The sequence below is a fragment of the Colletes gigas genome, unplaced genomic scaffold, assembly GCF_013123115.1.
Source record: "Colletes gigas isolate AHSC1104 unplaced genomic scaffold, ASM1312311v1 Colletes_gigas_Sc00012, whole genome shotgun sequence".
Taxonomy (NCBI): domain Eukaryota; kingdom Metazoa; phylum Arthropoda; class Insecta; order Hymenoptera; family Colletidae; genus Colletes; species Colletes gigas.
In genome coordinates, this window is record NW_025106641.1 from 222,594 (window position 1) to 240,854 (window position 18,261).

The window sequence follows — 18,261 nt, forward strand, 5'->3', positions numbered from 1 at the left end:
TGTCTGGCAAAGGACGATTCGCGTTTCGCGACACAAATAAACGTATAATAGCTTTTCCGTCCGTGAGCTTTGTTCCGTCGCGGCGACCCTCTTCATCTCTCTCCGTCGCAATCAGTCAGAATCTCCAACTGGTAGATCCGGGTTACGACGATACCGCCGCGTCGGGATTGAATTCAAATTACGACAAGTTAATATTCCATTACACTTGTCCGTCGTGACTGGCACGCGGACCCGAGCCAAGATAGTCCCCCTTGAATAATTGAACGATCGTGGAAAGCGGAATGACGAAAGCCTGTTTCCTTTCTAGTCGAGTGCGCCGTGATTGTTAGATCTCGAGAACTCTATGATACGAATGGTTTGCTGCGATAACACTGTCTTCGACGCAGCTACGAATGCCAAAGGGACCAACCGTCCTTTACTCCGTTACCGACGCGAGGCGTAATCGTGTTCGTGATATGTATTCGGTCATCCTCGACGTTACGCGCGTCCCGACGCATTTTTTAAGCGCTCAGCCCACGTTTTTCGAGGCTTGGAAAGCCCGCGTAACCAGTCGTCGCGATAATATCGTTTGTTTACCGACAGCAACGATAATATTTATCGAAGCTCAGTCACCGTACCGTAGATAAATTTAACTCCTGCTGGCTATTATCGAACAGCTACCGTTTATTGCTATCGTTGCTATCTACCAATATTTATAATAGCTACACTCCATATCGATCGCGATTAACTCAAAGCCCCCGACAATCACAAACACTGATTGTCGTTGCAAACTATCCACGGTGTTCGAAAATTTAAGGAAACGATCCAAGGGCGCCAGAAAACCTAGGCACGGTCCTGGTTCTCGATGATAATAACGCCTCCGTAATCCGTATCGTACATCTATCTAATAATAATACGAACGTGGCGTATTCGACTATATCTGACAAAATTATTTATGATTTCTCCTTTTAAGCTACTGGTATTCAACCGACGCTGATTCTTATTTTCAACGTTCTTTCGATCGATCGCGACAGATATTTCTATAGGTATATAACCTTAAGAGTGTCAAGGTTGTAGCAGTCACTCTGTTCGCGACATTCTTGCACGCCTGAACACTTGCGCTCTCGCTGGAACTATACGGCTGCACAAACAGGGTGTTCGGCCGCCTCTGGGAACAATTTCAATGGAAGATTCTAGAGGCGAAAATAAGACGAAAATCAAGAATAGCAATTTGTTGATCGAGGCTTGGTTAAAAAGTTATTAACGTTTAAAGTTCCACCTGTAGAACGGATTCTCACTCATAAAACTGTAAGACTGTCGATACGTCACAAAGTAGAGTTTCTCATGCTGAATGAGAACCACTATCACGCGCACGCAGCTGTTCGCAGATTGCCGTTCTACAGGCGGAACTTTAAACGTTAATAACTTTTTAACGAAGCCTCGATCAACAAATTCCTAGTCTTGATTTTCCTCTTATTTTGGCTCCCAAAGTCTCCCATTAAAATTTTCCCCAGGAGTGACCGAACACTCTGCGTATACTTACAAAAAATGAAATAAAAAAAAAAAAATGATTTTTTTTTAGTTCTCACATGAGACTGTCGCCTAAAGTTAGTGGTTTAAAACGTGGCACGTAGACGCGTCGGTATGACGATAGGATCATCACGCGCGCAGTGTCGTTGCCTGATCATGAGAAAATAGTCGAGCGACGGGTGTAGTATATCCGTAATCCGCCATCAAACAGCGACGCGCGTACTTACATGTACGTACAAATACGAACGCGCGTCGATCCCATGGGCGATGCGGCTCATGGACAGTAGGCGTTTCCAGCGTCGTTATAAATCAGAGCTAAACACGCTAATTATATCGGGACGGTAGACTCGGCCAACAGAGCGATTCGCCAGGGGTAAGCAGTGGCTCTCAAATCGCGGGAAACTTACACGCGTTATCTTTTCCGTTTCGGTTGGTCGAGCGAATTCGAACGCGTTCCACGAATCGAGTTCAGTTTCGATAAAAAAAACGGTTCGCAAAATTCCGAGTAAACGATTGCGCGCGTTTTTATGAGAAAAAAAAATGTGCGGGGGGAAATGACTCGATAACGCGTACACGATGGCATTTCAACGACTATTCTACACTCTGCTGAATGAAAACCAGTTTGCGCTTCGTTCTATACACCACGCTAGAACGAACGTTACACCGAGAAAGAAGGGGATCGCTGCAGTCGAGTTCGAAGGGATGGACGAAAGGCGGGGGGGGGGAGGGAATATGGATAAGGGAAGAATAGAACGATTTAAACGTCGAGCACCGTGTTCGAGCGGAGCAACGAATGGTCAAGGAAATACATACGTGCATGTCGACGCTTCGTCGCCTGAATTCAATGTCGAGAGTATGGGCAAATAATGGTGCGTTCCAACGATACGACCTAGCGAACGAACGTAGGTACGTTAACGCGGATGACGAATGAGACCCAACGACAACGACGTTCCTCCACGACACGACCATTCTTGTCTTCAATTCTGTTCGCCTCTTTCCTCGTTCTACGCGCAAACTTCAAAAGAAACAAGACGGTAACGGACAGCTTTCGAAAAACCGTTCCGTCAATTTCATAAAATCCCATTCGTGATTTTTGGTCTCGTTTACGTTTTACGTTAATAATAACACGGCTTGATTTAAGCAATTTTAAATGACATTTATGAAATCCTATGGAATGAAAATTTATGAAACGACCAATGATCCGCAATGTCATGCAACGTCAAGCACCAGGGAAATGTTTCGAATACAACGTATCATTATATTTGTGAGTGTTTGCTATTGATACGACTTGGTATACAAATGTAAACGATTTGAATAAAACAGCAGCGCGCCTCGAGAGTCGACGGTTTATACAAATTATGCGGAAGAAACGAGTCGTAAAAGAACAATGGTCGCGTGTAAAAATATTTATCGTTTAAATGACACACTGGTCTGTCCATACCTCTTTAACGTTTTCCCAAAAGTGATCGAAAATTATCGATGCAATATCGGTATTTTCTAGTTCGATCGATTACACCAGTTACTTGCAAAACCATTTCCACGATCATCGACCACAGAGACGAATACTAAAGGCTGTATGAAAAACGTCGAAAGGTTTGCTAAATTTCAACGATCGCGATAACCATCGATTCGCTGGATATTCGTCGCGATAACGCGACGATATCGTTTCCCCGATATCCAGTGGGTAAATACAATACGAAGACAATATCAAACACGTCGTCGGGACAATTTGGAATTATTGATTATATCGTATCGTAACGACGTTCCAAATTACGTGTTCGCGCGTACGTGTTCGATTACTTCATCGGATACGTGTATCCGATCGCTGGGAATGATCTTTTCAAATTCGTGCAACTACGGAAAATTCGTTGATTGGGTTGAATCGACGAACTGGAAGGCAAGAAAACTCGAGACTAACGTTCAACCTGCTGCCACATGCGCAACAAGCTTTAGATACAATATGTATACCGGATGTTCGGTCAGCCCTGGGAAACATTTTAATAGGAGATTCTAGAGGCCAAAATAAGACGAAAATGAAGGATACTAATTTGTTGATTGAGGCTTCGTTAAAAAGTTATAGAAACATTTCCGGCCACACAGTATATTTTCGGTGAGAAATTTTTTTCTCAAAAGTGTATAGGATTTCGGTGGTACGTCTATTCACCAAAAATGATTGTAATTGACACCTGCAACCGAAAATAAATTTTTCGCGAATGATTTGAAATTTTTTAATTTAATTTTTTAATAACTTTTTAACGAAGCCTCGATCAACAAATTGATAATTTTGATTTTTGTCTTATTTTGGCCTCTAGAATCTCCCATTAAAATTTTTCCTAGGGTTGGCCGAACACAAGTTTCAGACTCGTCGCGGGCGTAAAAGTTGGGTCTCGTTGAAACGTACGGGACGCAAAATGGACATGTTATCTTTCGGAAAAGTGGTTCGAAGCATGCCGTGCAGAACTCAACTGCAAAGATAAAAAGCATCGGTATTTGGAAAAGTCTCTTTGTAACTCCGTTGATCCGTTCGGGGGTAGGTAGGTAATGCGCGTGACTCAATTTACCAATGTGACGAACAGTAACGGTACGGTCTCGTAACAGTAGCTAGAACGTAGTCGCAATACCTCGTGCAGGTCGATAAATACTCCGGGGCTCCCTGCCGGCGATTTCACTCACGAGGCTGACGCGCGCGAAATAGCACGGGCACGAGCACAACCCCACACAGCCAAACGCACGCACGCACGCACGCACGCACGCTCGCACGCTCGCACCCACGCAACGCAATTACCGCGCGTATAAAGACGCATTGATTTACGAAAGCACAGCACAGATATCACGTGTGCATTGACAAGGCGACACACACTCGCGTTCGTTCGATCCAAGAAAGTTTCGTTTCTTCTTCTTGCGTAAGCGAACGAAAACGCTCGTTCGAGCGAAACAACGAATGGAAAAAAGAACAGACGAAAGAAGATGGCACCGAACAATGGGGCAGAATCGTCCAAGACGCGCCGTGGAAGATGCTCGGGTTTGTTTCTTTCGCTGGTCACAGGTTGTCCGGTGGCGAAGAGGAAGAAAGAGAAGAAGCGATACTGTTCGACGCTGACAGCGGTTACGGTAATGACGATGGCAACAACGACAGCAACAACGACGGCAACAACGACGACGAAGAAAACGCTTTGTCACTTTACGTTACATCGGAGCCATCTCGAGTCCCGGGAAAATATGTTTCTTCGATTCAGCCAACCAGTCCGACGATACAGTTACGGTCGAGGGATCGTCGCCGGTTCGGCGTGCACTCGACTCTACGCCAACTTCGGCTGCTCATCGCTTACTGAGTAGAACGTTTCCCCTTCCTATTCCCTTCAGCCTCCCCTTGTTCGCCGCCAGCCGCCAGCCGCCAGCCGCCAGCCGCCAGTCGCCTACGTCTCCCACCACCGTCCTCGCTACCGCCATTCTCTTTATTCACCACGGATTACCACTATGATCGTCTGCCAATCATGCTCGGTCGAAACAACGGTCGGTAAACGCAATCTTCCTAACTTTGTACGCGGCGTACTCGTGCATACCTATTCTTAGGCATTGCGAATCTTTGTTACGGGCGACAATTTTTCACTCACGCGACGCGTCGACCATTCGTTCGCGCGTTTCTTCTAACATATCGGTAACGATCGTCTTTCTCTACGAATAATTCTAATTCGAATTCCTAAAGAAATAATACCACGTTACCGTTACCGTTCTAAATGATCGTTATGTCGACAGAAATTAACTGCACGATCTCTGGCGACAGAAGGAACACCTTGACCTACCTCGACCATCTTGTCGTGTTCGTTGCGATACCGAGTCACGATATTATTTTACGGCATATTTCGAAATCGTAAAAATTTCTTTCGATCGGTTATCGGTACATTTACCTCCCAAGTAGGTAGGCGGATGATATTGAAACCTTGCCTCGCGATCGACAGTTCTGTCGGTTTGCTACGACCTTAATTTCCGGCTACGCGATAATCGTCTATGTAATGTTAATTCTTCCGATTTTCGGGGACAAAATGGAAAGCAGAGTCTGCAGAGTTGTTCTAATAAATTCTTGTCGAAATCATTATTCCAATAAAGATTTATCGGAAGAAAATTTCGTTGGAACGAACCTACAAAGTTTAACATCGCAATGGATGTCTATTGATACAACATTGTAACGACTTAACAGTTTAATTTGCTAACATATTAATTAAAAGAATACTGGAAATATCATTGTTGAATATGTATTGCTGTTAAATTATGATAAACTATCCATAGACGAGCATCGTTTATCTACTACGCTTATTAATTGCGTTCATTCGCATTTCAAATGAGAAATAAGACGTTGTTCCAATAAATTTGTCAATAAAGCGAAAGATTTATCGCCGAATAAAGAATAATTATCCATCCGATAAAATCGTCGTTCTGTATTTATGAATAAATCTCGGGATTTGTTATTTTATATTATTTGTAAGTAATAAAATTATCCCGAGTCCGTAGGAAAGGAAAAAACCGCGGGTAACAAGACGCACATGTTTATTTATCGCTCTCGCTTTAATTCAACGATTACGGTAGCGTGTTTTTCTGTATCGAGAAAAGTGCAAATTGTCGTTTTGGTCGACGTATCAAATTTTATTAAAAAGTGCACGTTTCGCTGAATGCGATAACGATAAAAGTAGCTACGTGCACGCACGTACTCGGTCGCAGAATTGAATCGGTCGATCGAGCGAAACAAGCATGCATGCCTAAAAACGACTAGGAATTCCGTTAGCGCGAAAGTATCTGCCGCGATGGTATCTAGCATTATTAACCCCGTCGTATAACGACCGCATTGTATGGTAAAGGTACCCAGAGAAACGAGATAAATTGGTAAATATGCGAAATGCACGACTAACAAGTTCAACGGTGGTTTTTTTTTTTTCTGCCACTGGAAACGGAAAGCTGTTTAATTTCCCCTCGCTTTCCGAGAAATATGCACGTGTTCGTGGAAGTGGAAAATGAGAGATTGAAAGAAAACCCGAAAGCTTCTGGAGCCGTGTGCGCGCGTATCTGAAATTCCGCGTGCATACATACGTAAGTAAGTAAGTACGTGTTTTCGTTCGTCTTCTCTCGAAAACGAAAAACTAAATAATCCGTGTATCAGAGTGTTCCATAAAATATCGCACACCTTGAAACTTTAATTGAGCATTTCCCCAAACTTTACCCACGGAACGAGTTTTATCTCGCTATATATTTACGGTAGAGCGACATATTTTACGGCTATTTGATTTTTAAAATACGAAATATAAACAGCGACTCCCATAACTTGCCCATTCCGAATAACTCCTACGCGTTCCATTTAAAACATCCAAGGCTACTCAAATAAATATACATATATAGAAAATGTGACTAGATAGAAAAAAATCATCGCGACAAATAAAATTAAATGCGGGGATTATGATTAACGTACATTATGAATTTTTGAAGGAAGGCATATACATATTACTTTATGTTAATTCTTTTTACCATAAATATGCTGGAACGTTAGCACTGTGTCTGCATTAATGATTAATTATGAATTTTTGCGCAACACTTGTTCACATCAGTGGAAAACAGTTTGGAAAACGGTGTATTAATTTATTAACTGGCAACTGCACAAAACATCATTTCAACCACGATGATCTATGGCTTTCTATCATTGTTCTGAAAACAATTGCGTGCCTGTGCAACGCCATTTCGGTTCTTCGGATGCAACCAACTACGCATATCCACGTTTCATATTTTTCTATTTTAAACAATTTTTTATCGAATGCAAATTTTTATTCGCTAACGGTTTCTAAAAATTTATTTAAAAAGGATGAGGGTCGATAATCGCCGCGTTGGAATATACAATAAAGAAGACAAACACGTTGGTGCAATACCTTATAATCAGTTAGAAAGGAGCTTTGAAGTAACTACGTTTATGTAATAAACCAGTTTTCCGACAGTATCTGCGAACGTTACACGACATGCACGTATGATCCGTCAATGACGGGATATGAAGTTCAATTTAAATAAACGATACATCGCTACTATTAACGGTACAGTGAAAAATCGTTTCCCCATTTTGCATCTCTCGTACCGAGTCCATGCAACGTCGTACCGATTTCGATATTCTTTATTCCCGTCCCTACACCCCTAATCGTGATAAATAGAACCATAAATATAGCGTTGTCACCCATGTAGGTAGGTACATACAGCTGACGCGATGATCGTCGCGTTAATACAATAAAATGTCTACTTGTTTCGTCCGCGTGGATCGGCCTATTACTCTGCAAATTCCCAGCGCAAGAACAGAGGCAGTGAACAAATAAACGCGTTATCAAGAATACTTAAATGCATCGTTAACGGCGACCCTGAAGCAAATGAATTAACCAAACAAATTGTCAACGGTTAAGAAATCAACAATTGCGTAATTAACCGAACGAAGGAGGTACTAACCGTCTTGGATCGTGAAACGCAAACGGATAACGCAAAAAAGAAACAATACCTATAAGTGTCCGAATGCACAGCTGTACAGTCCGTGAATGAACTATATTCGGAGCACATATTCCTGTTGACGAATTCTTTGTGTGGCAAAATAATCCCGCGAGTGATGATTGTTGCGTCGAACGGGAGGAAGGAGGAGGAAGACTGCTGGTAAAGAGAACAGAAGAGAAAAGAGAACGCAGATGTGCGTTGGGCGGTAAAGGACAGACAGTTTTCGCGTTTCGCTGTGCGGCGCATGCGTCAATATTGTGTACATTGAGAGAAGAGGCACCGCATTACGGCTGTATATGTATAACCTAGCAGATAGGATTCTCGCGGAGAGAGAGAGACAGAGAGAGGACGGGAGATTTGGAAAAAGCAGTCAGTCGTTCCGAGCAAGGAACGCGTCCAATATTACGAAAATATAGTTTTTTCTTGTTCGTCGAAAGATAAATATTTTATTCGGTGAATGTCGAGAACGCGGCCTGGAATGGCTTGAAACTGGAACGGAATCGAGCACGAGCACGAGCACGAGCACGAGCACGCTTTGTTACGCATTCGGAACAGCGGCAATATAAATTAATGCCAGTCCTCGATAGCATTCTCTAGTAAATGGCTGAACGCTGCATCGATGTGGGCTCTCGAGCGCTCAGCGTTTACCGAGGCATCATCGTCCCCCCTCCCCTCCCTCTAACCCCCCTCCGAACTCGACAAGCTCGCCAATACGACCGGCCACTGGCGTAATCTTTCAGGGAACCGACAGCATTCTACTTGTCCCCCCCTAAACTTCTACCCATTTTTTTTCCAACGGCTCTAAAAAAACGTCTAACGAGGGATTAACGTAAACACCGTTTTTCGCGATCGTTCCACTCGTAAAACAGCTTATCTCCTGTACGGCTACACCGGTATAAAAAAGAAGGATAAACGCTCGTCCAAACGCTTTCGAAAAACATTCTCGTGCATTTTCGACTCGACGAAATTTTAAGTAATTTTTTACTATTGCATTCTACCTAACCAATCTGTTTCAGAGCATAGATCGAGACTGAGAATAAAAATATTCCTTTTTGCTGAATACTTGTCGTCCGAATCGGTGTTGGATACTTTCGAAATACACGTTCATGACCAAGCGACCAACCATCATGTATATGTATGTATGTACGCAAATCTTGACCTGACATTAAATGGTCGACAGACACACCTGCTTGTAGTTGGCGCAACAGAACCGAGTATGTACCGTAAATATGGGTTGACGATTCGACGCTCATGGCAAGCTGTATTGGTTGATTCCATCTGCGTTAGGTCCGTGGAGTTTTACAGGCACACAAAGTCTACCTGCCTTTTCTTCGAGCACAGTCTTTCGCCTTCGTCTCCACTGCATTCGCTCTATTGTACCTCCATATAGTTCTCTATCCTCTTTACAGTCTCGATCTCTTTCTCTTTCAGTTTCCAGTCTCACCGTTTCCCTCGTTGTTTCTTTTTCCCCGCATACTTAATCTTCCTCTTCTTCGTTCGCTTCTAGCTTCTACTTTCGTCATTTTGCTCCATTCGCTTTCTATTCTTTGTATTCGCACGGGAAGCCTTGGGACTCCCCGTGCCCATATTGCCCTTACGGGTTTAAAACCTTGAGACCTGCCGCCCAGGAGTTTTTGTCGCAGGGGATCCGTTTCCTTCGATAGTATCGGTTTACAGAACAGAGATTAGGTCGTGACCGAATCGTAAGGGTCAAGAAAAACCAAAAAATATTATTATATACAATTTGTATCTATCGTGTTTCCGATGGATGCATAAATGTTTTGGTTCGAACTCGATAAACAAATTATTGTACGACCCAGAAAAGTACATAAATTTTTGACGTTGCAACGATCTTCTTACGATTTCTCCATTATCTGCCTCAACAAAGGAACGTTTCTTGCTCGACGGTTTAACAGAGGCTATGTAACCTCGTTACAATTCCAGGTAGAAAATTCCGCGTTAAGCATTCTTTTAAAGGACAAGAGACCCGCCGCAGTTGACGCTGGTAATCATTTCTTTGTACGACAGAGTAAAAAATGCAGCACAATTTCAGCGCGAGCTTCCATCGCGAACGTTGCAGGACAGCCGGGAGAGAACGTTTTAAATTTTCAGACAATAAAATACGTTTTCACGAGGTAGGAAAATTAGTAACGTGTAACGTTGATTCAACAAACGTGTATTTGAATCGTTCGGTTTGAGCGAATTTACATCTTTTCTTGTGCACCGATGTGCGATCACGACCGGTCGAAACATTAATCTTGTTTGACGGCCGATTTGTAACAATTATGCTCTCGCGGAGAAAAACAACGAGCGGTTGCTCTTCTTGTACGATAAAAGAGCTCGTCGATGCGATTCTTGCAATACTGAAATTCTAATGCTTCTGATTTACAATCGATTTAGTATCGATTTGTAAAATACCAGAGTTATAAAAGGTATGGAAATTATACGTGTATAGTTTACAAAATATTAGCAAAAAACCATCGAGCGATACGTATTTTCCAAGATGGCGGAGATTCCTCGTATAATGGGCTGTCGTCGGTAACGAAACGAAGTGGAGTAGGAAACAAACGACAAGCCCAACAAATTGGTTCGATGCGCATTTGCAAACTTTTGAAAAACTGTGCAGATTCGTCAGAAAGAGGGTTGTGTACGTCGTGTACACATAATGCCAGACAATGTAGCTTGGCTGGTTACGCCGCACAATTAGTACCTACGTATGCGGTGATCGTGGAACATTGCGAGAGCCACGAGCAACCGTGTTGGTAGAGCTAACACGCCTATACGAGTTTCAGTGGCATCGATGTCATGCCATGCTACGCGACGTATACATATACCCTCCCTCCGTTCTACGAGTCGGTCAACGCCGCTGTTGTACGCTCCTGCTACCCTATTCTTTGCGCCCTCCGCGTAATGGTCATGTTTTTTAATTAATCCATTCCGTAAATGTTCCACGAATTCTATTATAGTATCGTATACCGAACAAAAGCCCCGTGAGAAATGAAAAAGTCGAACGTGGTTCGTCGCGATTACAGAAGATTTCCGCTCTAAACGATAAACAAATTACCGCGTTGCTTCGCGACTGTAAGAGAAGGAGAATACGACGGATCGTTGATCGATGCTGACGGTAAACACTGCGCGACGATTCCTCACCCTATCGTTACGAATAATGAATCTAGCGTGTAACTGCGTTTTTCGAGGCGAATAGGACGGAAACGAATCAAAGCCGTTCCAGCGATTCCGACGGTGAAACTGCGGGAACAAGAGAAACACGCTTCCATGGACGCGATATAGTTGCGTGACCGTGCTAATGCACGAGAAAAGGACAGCTCGATGGGAAGATAGGCAGATACACGAAGAAGAAACTAAAAAAGAAGGGAGGAGGAGCAGGAGCAGGAGCAGGAGCAGCAGCAGCAGCAGCAGCAGCAGCAACAAGCAAGGGAAGCAGGAAGGTTATACTGCAATTTGAACGGAAAAAGATATTATATGGTTAAAGGGAAAAGGAAAGGGACGGCATGACAGAATGTACGTTCGAAACGTGTGTGTGTGTGTGTGTGTGTGTGTGTGTGTAAGCGAGTAAAAGAGATAGGAGAGAAGCAGGGCGAGAGCGAGATAGGGAGAATGCGTGTGCATGTGTAATGTAGGAAGAAACTGTGAGAGGAACAGGGAGAGGGGAAGAAACAACATCGCCTAACTCGCTTGCTCGTACGCACGCACGGTCGATCGCTCCTGCTGGCAGCCATTTTGTGCTTGCCCGTAGACTCGACATTCCTGTCCCGGGAAAGTATTGGCCGTGATTCGCTTTAACTGTACATCTGTCCGTGTAATAGCACCAGGTGTACTCGCGAAAAAAACTGCCAACGGAAGTACATTGGCAAAAGATGAAACTTTTTCCCTCGCGAAAAGAAATCACGTCGTTTGTCGTTCTATTAAAATGGCCAAGCATCCTGTAACTTTGGACAATACGTTCTATGCCAGATACCCTTCCGTAGTTCATCCAGTAGTACAGTCTTAACCAAAAGCGTTACTTCTACCGACTACCTTTAACGACCAAACAGTTTGTTAGCATTTTCTAGCTTGAATTCCAACGAACGTGCATTACACGTACGTGACTTTTCTATAAATTGGATAGTTAGCTTGTACACGACTCAAGTTCTAGGCAAAGAAGATAGGTAAATACGTGCTAAGTACGTGGGACGGCAGACCTATAGTTAAATCGAATTATACGCGCAGAAAATAACAAGATAATACTTTCGACGTGTCCTGAATAATTTTAATACGAGCTTAAAAATAGCGTAACGACAAATCGTACGGTGCTACCGAGTTTTCGAGCTTTCGACGAGAAACACAACTACCATACCATTATGAGTTACGAATACTATTTCGTCGATGAGAATACGAAATGCCTTTGGACGCGTTCCAGGCAACTTTTCAAATTGAATTAGGAGAAAACGTTTCCCTTTGTACGCGATGTCTGTGCTCGTGTGTACTATAGACACGTGTTACGGCCGTAAAAACGGGAATTCGTACGAACGTTTTAGGAATATGTACATCGCGATTACGAACAGTTTTCACCGACATTACCGATTTATTACGCTTTAATTTGTACGCGCGTGCTTGATACACGACAATAAGCACGTTCGAGTTAACGAAAATACGATGCGAGATTACGAGATTCGCGATAGAATTGCATAAATAATTTTTGCGATTTAACGTCACGTAACCAGCGTATCGTGCCAACTAGCGGACAATATCAACGATGCCGGTAATGGAAGCGACAATAATAATTTACCAATGCTACGGGGAGACTTTATCGTACCAAGGGTTATCGTTGCAAACGCGACGGTCGCTCGATGACCGTACGTCTAAAGTCGGCCGTTTAATCAATTCCAGATTAGAATAATGTACGCGTCGGCCTCGCTAACTAAAACAAACTGTATTTATGTAATTATGCCGCGACCGTTTGCGCAACAAAAATAATTCGTCGGGTCGGAAGTGTGTGCGGCGCGCTAGACAAAATGACAAAAAACGAAACATCTTAAGAGAATTGGAAAGTCGGAGGAGCCGTTCAGAATACGAAGCGAGACCAGAAACGTCGCATTAAGGACTATTAGTTTGAAAGAGTCGAAAGAGAAAACGTAAAGAATAAAGGAACGTAACGTTACTCGCAACAGTTCCTTTCAACAAATTATCGGTTGAAACGCGAACGAACAATGTCAGGAAACATCAAAATGCTATATCATGAATAAAAATACGTTTCACCTGCATACAAAATGTCGCCGACTCGATGGAAAAGATTAAACTTATCTTCGTCGATAAAGATAATTGGAAATTAACAATTTAATCGTTGATTAACCAATTAACAGCGATCTATGTATCTCTGTAAAATCATTAAGCTAAATATTCTCCTGCAACATCGAGACTTTTTCTCTTATTCCCGACGATGATAAGTGGCTTGTTTCGAACCGAACGACCATGGAAATCATGATTGCGTAATACTCTTCTTACCGTTTCGGAATTAACAGTTTTTCTTAAATATTTTTCCATCTCATTAGCAACTTTAACAGCACCGAGCTTTGAATTCTTTTTAATTATTTTTAGTATCCATCGTATACATTGACCTTCTTACTTCGAGCTGTTGATTTATTTGTTATTCCATTTTCATAATGTTTTACAATATAACACTGCATATTATGTTTGTAAGTAAGCTAATCAAAGGTTATATTTCGTGTTCAACGATTACAGTGTAAATAGAATGATCGGTAATGCAAATCCAAAGGGTTTAATCCCGTTAATAAATGAATAATAATATATTAGACAGACCTTGTGTTAATAAATGTAGCTATATTTCAAGTAATTTGTTTTAAGGAAATCTCCTTGGAGGATCGAATTCGTCCGATTCGCGTTCGCGAGTGCAGAATCGATCGACAGAAGCTGCAGGAGGAAGACGATGATGCGTGCGCGCGAGAGAAAGGATGAAAAATTGTTCGAAACAGTGGTAAGTGGAAACAAAGTCGAAGATACGAGAGGCAATCGAGATGAATCGATCGAGCATCGATTTCTCATTCTCTCGAGAAGACCGACCGTTTAAACCGCTCGTTAACGACACCTCGAGGTCGGCAACGTTGCCGCCCCACCGACGACGACCGCTAATTACTCTCCACGAGGATCGTTTGGGTTCACTCACCGCTCTCTCGGTTATAAACCGACAATAGCGATCGTATCGCTCCGCGTACGTATGTACCTAACCTGCATATACATATGCGTAATGTATCCGCGTGTTTACCACTTCCAGGCAAAATGTTCTCGTTTAATGTCAATCACGTTAATTAATTGAAATTATATCGTTTTGCTCGGAAACCAGACTTCTGTCGGCAAAATGTATTCGTGCGTTGCGACAGAATGGACGAGCAGAGGGGGCGGGGGCGGGGGCGGGGGCGTGGGGAGTCTACCGTTGTGTATTTTATAAGCTCCGCGTTTCGAGTATGTCTACCGAAAATATCGAATCGATTCTATCCGATCGTACGAACGCGATGAGAGACGCGCAAGTATTAAACGATGACGCTCCCCAACCATTATAACGGCCTCCAGCCATGTTACGTAAATACGTGTACATATGTATGTACGTTAGGACGGAACTCGACGGATCAAACGTTTCCGCGGCAGGGGAACTGTGAAATCAGCTGTCGTTGAACCAAATTTCTTCTGTTAAACCAATTCCCTTGGGAAACTTTTCTACCGACCGAAATGTAAACAAACTATTTTTCTTTGCATAAATTAAACAGCGGGTACGTTATCTCGTAACCGGTTCGCGAACGAGGTTAGATAGCGTGGATTAATCAAACGTTTCGTCGAGCGAAGATGAGAAATCGAAGTAAACGGTTGGCGTAACATTTTGATTCTTGCTCGACGCTGAAGAGAATCGACGATGCGAGGCAGTGACGCTAGCGGTACCGGTTTGAATAGTTCCAAGTATCCCATGAATTGGCGACCATTCAACGATTCGATTTAACGAAATTGGAAATTTTACTTGCAAACATTTGTCCGAATAAAATTTAAGCGGTCTAAATATTTACTGGGATAATCGTTCCGATAAGAATTTATTCGAATAACGCCCAACGTTCGAATACGATCGAATCCGATGCGACGTAGCATCGTTCGTGAAACGCGATGCCTCCCTGTGGCGACGAGCACCATATTCGAACACAAAACTGCCGCGTCGTGTTACACTATGCAATTCGTTCGTTAAAATAACAGAGCATGGATAAAAGCAAAATCCTGCTGTTTTAAAACAAAATTGAAACATAACGATTAATTTTTATTCCCCCGTTCTTCCTGATCAATACCAGAATAAGACCAAGACCAAGACCTAACGCTCGTGCGAGACGAGTACGTTTCAGTGTGTAAAAAATCAAGAATATTTCAAAGTAAAATGCGCTGAAACGAAAACGGGAATGATCTGCGTTGTGGCGCGAGTCGAGCGACGAGTCTGGTGAAAAAATTGTAGAAAGGCGCAAAGCCGAGGTCGCATCTCGTTTGGTCGAGGCTCGATCGTAATTGACCGAACCGGCGACAACACGACGTCGTGACAAATTTTGCGTCGCACCGAACCGCGCGAAAACGATACGAAAGACGAGCAGTCGAAGCGTAAATGGCGCGTAGAAGTAGTAACGCGCGCATCATACTGCGAAATATGTACACGATACCAGTTCCAAAGAAGACAGGCAGCAGATCGCTACGGCCGAACGCGAGAGAATGTGTGTGCGACACGTACGTCGCGTACCGGCTTTGCTTTTGCTCGCGAGAGCGAGGCTAGGAAGCGGAGAGGAGAAGAGAGGAGCGAGAGGAGAGGAGAGGAGAGGAGAGGAGAGGAGAGGAGAAGAGAGGCGAGGAGAGGAGAGGAGAGGAGAGGAGAGGAGAGGAGAGGAGAGGAGAGGCGAGGCGAGGCGAGGCGAGTCAAAGCGCACACACTCGGAGCACACGAGTGTACCGTGTGTACGCACACACGCTGCGTACACACGACACACGACGGTCAAGCGATGGGCATGTACTTACGTGCACACGCTCCCGCGCGACACACGACGCAAGCACGCACGAAAATTGTTGTTCGACGGAAGTACGAGCTCCTTACCATTGTGCGCGCGTATCAGCGGCTAGAAGTACACGCGTTGACCAAATCCAGCCTTTCTGAAAGTATTATGATATCCGTATGATCGGTCGTATGCATAGATTCGTCGACAGCGGTGTACTCCGTAAGGTAATCCGGTTCAAAGAAAGACGAGCAATTTTTCGACGATGTCGAGTGTCTCGTGACACACAGCATATTCACCTCACGACCCTGTTCGCACGTTCATATATGCGCACGCACAAACGATCACACTCGGCACGATCCCGATGCTACACTATTCGCGGAAGAACATTTAAATACACCTTACGGCATCATAAATCGTATAGATTCGGAGTCGATTATCTGCGCGCGACGTTGTATTCTTCTTCCTTTTTTCTTTTTTTGTTTTTGGGGTGGCGATTAACCGTTGCTGCTTGCCTACCTTCACTCTCACTCTCTCATTTCACCTCTGTCTCTTTCCCACGTCGTGCACTCCACATTCTCCTTCTTCCTTCGATGATACACTTTATCTTTCTTCGAGATCCGCTTTATCTTTGAACGCGGTTACGTCGCGAGCTCATCACTATTCGTCACACTGAATAAACAGAAACGCCACGACATAGGACACCGACGGTACTTACGTAGCAACTTTATCGAGTACGAAATAAAATGCGTGTGCAGTGTCCGAGTTCTCTTTCTCTCTCGAGCCGAGGAACGAGGAACGGTTTCGTGCTGCGATAGATCCGATAACCGCTCTCGCGAAACTCACGGGAACCGAACGATAGATCCGTGGTTAGAAATTTACGAACCTGGCGACGTGTAATTAACGAGTCATACTCGCGATAATTCCGATACGTCCAGGCGACACTCCACTACAGGCGGAATATACAAAACACGACGAACGGGATGATGCTAGTACCAACACAGAAACGAGCATGCCCGTGCGCACTCGTTCGTTTGTTCGTTTGCTCGCGCGTTCGTCCCGATATACACACACACGCACAGCCCCCTACACACACACGCACGCGCGCGCACACACACACACACACACATGCACCGACAGAGGCAGAGGTATCGAGAAAGACGGACGCAAACAGAAGGATGGAAAAGGTACGTGGAAAGGAGCGAGGGAGAGAGACACAGCGAGAATGAGAAAGATGTTTGCACGCAGCACCCTGCGCGTCTCTATCCGGCAGCTATCGAGGATACGATTATCATGCGCACTCTCTCTTTCTTCGTTTCCACTCGATGCCTCTGTTTCGGCCTTTGCGTTCGCGAACGTCTACCGGTGTTTAACTGGTCCGGATCGGTGCTGTTCGTTTCGATCGCGCACTCCCACAGAGACACTTGGAGCGTAGGCTCGCGTACACATCGAGAGTCGAAGCAGCAGCTCCTTCGTCGTCTCGTTCAGCCGACGCCGCGAGAAATACACACACTTTCTTTCCCAAATGTCGAACTTCCCTCGCATCCAGGCACACCCGTGTCTCTTCGACGCGATCCCGCGATACCTTGGCCACGCGTACCTCGTCAGGCTGCTCGAAAGATCGCACTTTTCTAGTTTGCGACGAGTAAAGAAAAAACGCAGACACCGCACCTCCCTTGTCAGAAAGCACTCACGGCAGACCGCAACACATGGCTACGGGCCTCCACCAAGATCGGTCGTTCTCGACCGTGCTCGGCTAACTTCGGACAGGACCGTATCCATCGTTCCAGTCTCCATTCTACTCCCTTTCGACGATACCCACAAAATCTTTTATATCGTCGTAGAAATACCCTGTTGATCGAACCAAACGTCTAATCGCGTTGAGCGAAATTTCCTAGGCAAAACAAGCATTGCTTCGTAAGACAATTCGAACTTAAAATCATCCTCAAATACTCTTTTTATATATTTAATTCGCAATCATTCTCAAAAACGTTCTCGTTTCTCACGTTCGGTCGTATACGTGTATCGCAACACATCTGTAACACGATTCTGCTTGAATTTAGTGTTCGCCCTGTTAATACGTTAACCTACATATTTTAAATGCGGCATCGAACGTACAGTTTTCACGTTTTCTGCTTCGTGTACATTGAAAACTGTGCATCGCACGAGTGCTTTCTGAATTCATAAATACTTTGATTTTTCAATCGGATAGACAGAC

At 44.1% G+C, this 18,261-nt stretch overlaps 1 protein-coding gene across 8 annotated transcripts in view; it reads right to left on the reverse strand.

Annotated features, from left to right (window-relative positions):
- Window positions 1-18,261, reverse strand: part of LOC122398994 (zinc finger protein 608) — a 45,389-nt gene that overhangs the window by 19,104 nt on the left and 8,024 nt on the right. For 2 of the 8 annotated variants that reach the window (XR_006259234.1, XM_043399280.1), the window contains exon 1: window positions 4,131-6,419. The exons of 1 other annotated variant lie outside the window; for it this stretch is intronic. The gene's annotated coding sequence lies outside the window, so the exon portion shown is untranslated. Of the gene's footprint in view, window positions 1-4,130; window positions 6,421-8,026; window positions 8,144-16,144; window positions 17,720-18,261 lie in introns of those variants that run through there. 5 more of the 8 variants (XM_043399281.1, XM_043399286.1, XM_043399287.1 and 2 more) reach the window with 5 other exon arrangements.